General features: G+C 34.7%; 1 long non-coding RNA gene across 1 annotated transcript; it reads left to right on the top strand.

Annotated features, from left to right (window-relative positions):
* The first annotated feature begins 3,930 nt into the window (after positions 1-3,930).
* Positions 3,931-6,667, top strand: LOC116419861. The gene is made up of 3 exons (XR_004230185.1): positions 3,931-4,102; positions 4,775-4,825; positions 5,276-6,667. It is a non-coding gene; the product is annotated as an uncharacterized LOC116419861 (long non-coding RNA).
* The last annotated feature ends 1,123 nt before the right edge of the window (positions 6,668-7,790 follow it).

Genomic DNA, 7,790 nt, shown 5'->3' with positions numbered 1-7,790 from the left:
AGGGAGAATAGGTCATACAAAGCCGTGAAAATGCCCACTGGTAGACAGGGTATCTAACAAGAGTAATAACAAGGAGATTGATGTCATCCTTTTCCCTTTGTGTTGAGCTAACTAACACAGACATGCTTAAAGACCTGCTTATTTTCTTAACACAGCAAATTACCAACACCTTTAGTCTCAAAAAGTAGATAAACTGTCTTCAAAAGGAGGAAATGCATCTGTGGAAAGCAGTTAAAAAAACAAAATCACTCCAATAATCAGAGAACCAAGGCTTCGTTAGAAGTATTGTACTTATTCTAGTGAAATAATGTCAAACAAAATACATAATTTAATGGAATTGTGATAGTATATAACCAAATAACAAATGATTCTTGTAGGGAAAAAAGAGAAGAAAAAGAAAAAAAAAAACCTTCTTGACATTTAAGAAAAAAATGACTTTCTCAAATCATCTGCTATGTAGAAGCATATTTATTGTCAAAATAATCACTCGTAAATAGCACTGACCCAAGACCAAGATTTCATTGTATAGTTTGTTCTTTCTATAATTGATCAGTGATTCTTTACCTAGATAGATATGGGGGTTTTGTTAGCCATGCAGCTGGGGTAACTACACCTTCAGAAGGAAATGGACTTATGAATTATAAATTTTTAAGTATCAAGTTGTTTAAAATATTTATTCGTTACATAGTTGAGGTATGGTTAGTAAAGCTCTATGACTATATCATCATGTCCACTAGCGATCTGGAAAAGTGTCCTGTGACTTTATTTGACTAGTAAAATGAGAGAGGTTAGCAAAATCACATCTACCTATCCTAAGGCACTTTAAGCACCAAGATCATTGCCTTATGAGAAATAAAGTACAACCTTCTGATTTCATTTTGATATGAATTATTAGACTTAGGGATATTAATAAAAAAGAAATGAATGAGGATTTGTTTTAAGTTAGGGTTCAGCTCTGGCAAAAAGTCACTTGGAGAAGTTATACAACAGGAATATGGAAGGGCTAAAGGCTCAATTAAATCATATATGGGCCCTTCTGACCTTACTTAAAAGACTATCTTCAGGGAGAGACAGAAAGCAAATTGCCTCTAAGATCCACTAACCAGAAGGGTAGTGGAGCAATCCATATATCTCAAAACAAACCCTTGCAAAAGAAATCCCTTCTTAAAAAAAATACAAAGAGAGAACTAAACTTGACCCTACTCTTGTTATATACACGTGTATGTATATACATACATATGAAAATATTCACATATGTACATGAAAAAGGAAACGTGTTGAAGAAGATAGCATATACTGGGAGTTAAAAAGACAGGTTCAGATCCAACCTCTTGAACATACTATTGTGTTCACTACCCTCAGGAAAACAGAAGTTTGAATACATTTTATATATATATATATATATATATATATATATGTATATATATATATATGTACATACACACACATGCAAATATATGTATATTCATAAAATTTACATCCACATGTATTTGGGGAATATGTAGTAAAGACATTAAAAAGATAGAATTTGGAGTTTGAATTTATTTTGCTGATCATCCATTCTAGGGCTCCTTAAACTTCTACTCATGACTTATTTTTGACTGAGAAATTTTAAAGCAACCCTGGATACAGAGGTATATAAAATAAGAATACAAACTGAACATTTCCTGATAATTAATCATCATGTTGTGACCCCTCTCAATCAGTTAGGAGATCCTATATAGTGTCAATCCCACAGTTTAAGAAGCTGGGATCTATTTCATCATTTCTCAAAGGTTTTTTAGAGTTGAATTTTTTAAGAATATTCTCAGGAAGGAGCGACGGAAAGATAGAGGAGGAGTGAGAGAGAGGAAGAGTGAGATAGAGAGAGACAGACAGAGAGACAGAGACATAGAAGAAAAATGAGATGGGCGGGTAGGTAGAGACACAAACAGAGGCAGAGATGCACTGAGACACATACACACACTAACTGACAGTACATGCAGAGACACATGGGCAAAGACACAGACAGACAGACACACACACACAGACATACACATACAAAGAGAATGCCTGTTAAGATGCATCTTCTCCCTGTGAGTTCAGTTTAAAGTTTATTTGAGTTTCTGTTAAGAATTAAGGCCAAATTCTTTATATATATAATAGTAATACCCTTTTGAGTAATAATTCTTTGCATTCTTGAATCTGAATTGAAATTACCTTAAAGGATCACTATGATATTTTACACAATATAATTAATAAATTTCCTCTTTTCTATGAAAATGTGTTGAATACTATCTGTATTTGAAAATCTGAATTTGAATATTCTTTCATCATTGAGACCAGTTCATTTTGCCTGTTATCATAATTCTGACTGAAAAATTCAGCATCCTCAATACCACAAATCAAATATTAAAAATTTCCAAATATCTTATTTACTATTCACTTTATAGATAAAACCTAAAAAAGGACGAGATTCTACTTCCTTGTCCCACCCGAATACCTACATTCTCCTTCTATTCCTTCTCCCCCTGCCCAGTTTTCTACCATCTCTCTCAAACTTACTTTCTTGGGTTTTTTAAAAACAGTTTTTAACAATTTAGTAATTACATTATCTTTTATTTTCAGAGTAAAAACAATACCACCGATACTATTAATGACAAACAGAAAACAAATGCAAGTAAGAAAGCTTCAAGCTCAATTGGATCCACAGAAAGGAAATCAATGGCATGGAAAGAACAAAGCCGGGACATAATGGAGCTCACAAACTTTTTCACAAGGAATAATAAAAAGACAAACAAATGTCGTATGCCTATACTTCAAGCCCAAAGAAGTGCTAACAAGCCTGATGTTCAGTGAAAGTGTTTAAAGGTCTGAATTTGGTTGAATATAAAAGCAACCATAGTCACTTCATGTGAAATTCAATGTATTCTAATAGGAAGTATCTTTTCAAGAATCAGCTTTCTATAATGGGTTGGGAGAAAATGAAAACTTGGTTCAAAGGAGACCTTTGACACAAGATGCTTCTGTGAAACTAGGCAAGTTCCAAAACCCCTCTCTTGTCCAGGAATCAAATAAGCAAATTTGTGAGAGAGCAGCAATATCTCATATGATGGAATAAATAATTTTTCATGACCTTGCATTAAAGTTTAAAAATAATGAAGAAATTTTTTTCTAGTCAGTTTTGCTGCTTTTTTAAAATAGTGGAAAACTTGTACCAAATGGACACTTCAGTTATTCACTAGAATAATCGTCATATGATCTTCTGTGTGACTTCATCCTCTCAATAATTCATACTCTCTGGTGTGTTTAGAATAATTATTTTTCCTCCACTGGCTACTTCCCTTCAGCTTAAAAGAACATCTCCGCTTTTCACTTCAAACAAACACAACAAAAACAATTTCCCTTTCCCACACCTGCCCAATCCATCTGATCCATCAGTTACCTTTCTTTCCTTTTACAGCTAAAGTTCTACAAACAAAACAGGAGTTTGTACTTGAAGTTCCACTTCCATTGCCACCTACACATTCCATTAAAAAGTGTTATTTTAAAAATCCATCGCAATTTGATTTCTCTCTATACCAGTTACTCTACATGAAATGTATTCTAAAATCATCAGGGGCCTCCTCATGGGAAAGGCCTTAGCTCCATTTACCTTTTTTGATTTAGGCAGCATTTGCTATTGTAGACCATTCTCTTCCCTTGAAATTATCTTGATTTCTACCCACCGAACCCACTGGTTCTTCTTCTGCCTTTCCAGATGCTCATCTACGATAATTTTTCTTCAACCCATAAGCAACTTAAAAACTGAAGATAACTTTGTGCTTTATTTGTTCACCTGTGGCGCAGGTCACAGGTGTTAGCAATTGCTAAATAGAGAAAGGATGGAGTGGCTTCCATAGTATTTAAGGGAGGGTTTATCTTTACTTGTCTTACTGATTATTACCCAGAACTCTACTCATCGTATTACATTTTAGGAAAGTTTAGTAAAAAGGGATGTGAGAGGATTCTGCCCTGGCCAGATGTGGAATCTGTGGCAATGTGTGGTACATGTGAGCTCTTTTATGAGTGTATTTGAGGTTCCTTGAAATTTTTGAAGGACCTCTCTGAACGAGATAATCAGGTAATAGTCAAACTCAGAGCTACTGATTATTTTAAGGGAAAGTTATTAAGATTTCAACTTTTTTGGAACTTTAGAAACACACCTTATATCTTTTTCTCTTTTTATAGGCTTCGGTGTGGAAAACTTGGGGGTAGGAGATGGCACAAATGTACTGGCAAAAACCTGAATCAGATAGAAATACACAGCTTTCCTTCCTCAACCCTATCCTTTAAAATAATAGGAAATTTGCAACAGGGTCTTAAGCTTGTTTGAGTATCGGGAGTATTTCTTTCAAAAGGATGTGGTCCTATTGGGGTATCAATATAACAAAAGAGGAGGGCATAAGTGAGTATCTCAATATGAAATCATAATTTGTGCAATTTGGGGCTGGGCAGAATAAGAATTCACAAAAGGACTTTTTTTAATCATTGAAGTGGGGCTAACCTTCTAGGGCTTTGACTACCACTATTGCTATGATGATGTGATTAAACCCTCACATGAGAGGTAGCAATGGCATCTAGGTGAATGGAGAGATTCTAGAGCCTATAGAAAAGTAGCAGATATATACCATGAGAATGCGAGCACCATCCAATACATCTGGAGGAGAGGAAGGACTGAGACACTACAAGCCATTCTCACGAGTTCTCCTAACTAGGGGGTTTTATAAACAGTGTCTTTGTACATATTTTCTAGGCTCAAGACTGGGTGAGATACATAAAGCATACACTTCCATTGGACTTTGAGGTTGGTATGTCTCAAAATATGGTTGCTGGTCTCAATATTTTTAACAAGAGGAGCTAATATATGCCAAACAATGCATTAATTTCTATACAAATATTATTTCATTTGTCCTCACTAACCCTGGAAGAAAGGTGCTTTTGTTATACTCATATTTACAGTTAAGGAATTAAGTGTTTTGTTTATTGTCATAGACTACCAGTATCTAAAACCAAATTGAAACTGAAGTTTTACTGACTCCAGCCCAAAATTCTACCCATTGGGCCTTGACAATGGAGACAATATGGCCCTATTATGTCTGATTATTGTAAAGCCTTATTTGGACAACTAAAAGTAGATAAATTATTGATACACTTGGCTTTGCTAAGGCCCTTTATAGTATCTTCATAAATTTATATTCCTCATAAATTGGTTCATACAGCAAGATTACAGCTTAATATTTTCTTTATCTACCAGGTTCAGCACCCTATGCAAGGTGAAAGGGGATTTCCAGACTTTGAAGAAAGATGGCAACAAATTGGGTCAAACCAGCTCTTCTTTGTAAAATGTTTCATGGATCAAAATAGCAACTCTTCTGACTTAATTCCTAAAAGAGCAACCCTATGACCTTTGTCCTAGAGGCCTTTGGTTCATTCTGACAGTAATTACATAGCCATAGACTGATTTTTTTTTTTTTTTTTTTAGCTATAAAAACAAGATTATCCACATTTTGAAAAAAAAAGTGCCTTGCCTCTAAAGCTATGTTTAAACTAACCAAACAAAAAATAACATTAATTTTAAAGACCCTGGGGATTTTAAAAATTATTATTATATTAGTGGCCAGCATGCTCACTGCATGCCATTACTTTTCTGCTTCTTTGTGCTAATATCGAGCCACCGAAGCCAAGAACTTGCTAGCCAGATGTCTTGAAGTATTCTTTGCCTAGATCCAAGGAAAGTTTGAGATTCTTGAGCAGATTCTTGCATTTTCCTAAGAGTTACACTAGGTTAGGCTACAGCCTCTCATTGATGGCATTTAACTTGATGACAACACTTGGAGTAGTAATGTCTGAAGGACAGCATGCTTCTGAAATCTTGTGAAAAAGAAGGTTGAACTGAACGTTATGGTTCATTTGGGAGTCGGAGAAGGGCAAGTGGACAATAACTTTGCATGCTGTAGATCATGGAAATGGTCATGTCTTCAAAAAGCCAAGTCAGGATCTTGAAGTGTACTTCCCATCACATCTGCAGGAGTAGACTGCAATCTATCAATGGTGAATGTTATATAAAAAAATTGTCTACTAAGCTTTAATGGATTGAACCATTTGTGGTATATGTCTGTGCAACATGATTCTTATAAATGTGCCCTAAACTAGAAAAAATATGGTTTCAACTCTGCTAAGCAAACTAATGCCGTGATGGAAAGGTCAGCAAATAGTGGTGAGTTTCTTTGAACTGTGATACTAAATCTACTTTAATGTTGTCTAACAACCTTATGCCTCTTGGTTTGTCAGTGAGGGAGAAGGATGCCTGTCTCTTTAGAAAAGCAAAGCATTCCCCTATCCACACTTCATAGGGAGAAGGGCCAATTAGACCTCAGGCTGAGGGTTCAGTGTCAAGAGATCTTTCCTCATGGTCAGCTCCATATATAGAATATATCTACTTTTCTCTAACACTTTTTAGTCTTTTATCCCTGTTGGGAAAACAGCCACTTATTAACTACTGGAAAATTCATGAGGAGGGGGAAGAAAAAAAGTGGTTTGTCATTCTTGAGTTATTAAAGCCAAAAAATGGATCTGTTTAACTTTTAATAGGGTGCAAGTTAAAATATTTTCTTTAAAGAGATGGAAGAAAATACTGTAGCTTTAAAAAAACACAAACAATAATAAAACATCTTTCAAAGATTGTTTTTGTCTTTTCTGAATTTTTTAAAAAATGCTTTAATAATCCTCATTTTTTTCCCTTTTTTTAATCTAAAAATAATCAACTCTCCTTTCATAGCAGTAGAAGGAGGTGGGAGTGGAGTGCGAAAAGCAAAACCTTTCCAACCAGGAAGCACAAAAACCAGAATAACTGCATATTAATCATGTCCAGAAAATGTGTGATTTCATGTTACTGTATTTTACTCAGCAGTTGACAAATGTCCCAGTACCGACCACCCTGTTCTGTCTAATGAGAGGATAAGCAAATTATTTTTTTCCTGGGACTCTTAGTTGCAGTCATGCAAGGAACTTTTTTCATGGTATTGTTTTGGAAGAAAAGAAGTCATATCAACAGGCTAATATGATACATGTACAGTTTCATAATTCTGGGCCTGGTGTCCCAAGGTTTCAAATCTGATCACTGATGATACTAACTGTGGCCTTAGGGAGTTCTGTTTTCCTTAACCCACTGAGGCAGGAAATGTCAAACCACTCTAATACTTTGCCAAGAAAATCCCATGGACAGTTATCTATGGTGTGATGAAGAGTTATCACTAAATAAATCTATTAAATGAAGAGAACTAATGTATGTATAATCTTATGGTAATTTAACTTCAATATTAGACAAAATTAAGTATTTCCACAGTTGAGAATATTTACTGAACTATAGCAAAAGGAAAATAATCAACAAAGATACTGAGGATACCTTGTGGGAATTCAACTGAATATAAAGCTCTAGTAGCTTACCAAGAAAGAACTAAAAGAAAACCTGAAACTCCTCTTATTTTATACTCAGTGGAAGAGGTAGAAAAGGTGACAGTGAAAGTGTTTAGCATCTTGTGGCAACCAAGATAGCATTTTTTCCCCCCCTCTTTAAAAGGTATTATGACTAATTTACATGAAGGAAGGGTTAAGTGGACTATTCCAGCTATAACTACATGTGCAAAGTATTTCATAGTTATAGCTATATAAATATATATGCATATATCTAGATTGTTTTAAGGATAAACTGAGAAATTTTCAAGGAGTCTTAACTTTATAATGTTTGTTTGAATCTGATGAGTGGAAAT

The sequence above is a fragment of the Sarcophilus harrisii genome, chromosome 6, assembly GCF_902635505.1.
Source record: "Sarcophilus harrisii chromosome 6, mSarHar1.11, whole genome shotgun sequence".
In the NCBI taxonomy this organism is placed as follows: domain Eukaryota; kingdom Metazoa; phylum Chordata; class Mammalia; order Dasyuromorphia; family Dasyuridae; genus Sarcophilus; species Sarcophilus harrisii.
Note: the sequence above shows the minus strand (reverse complement) of the source record. Positions and strands in the feature narration are given on the sequence as shown.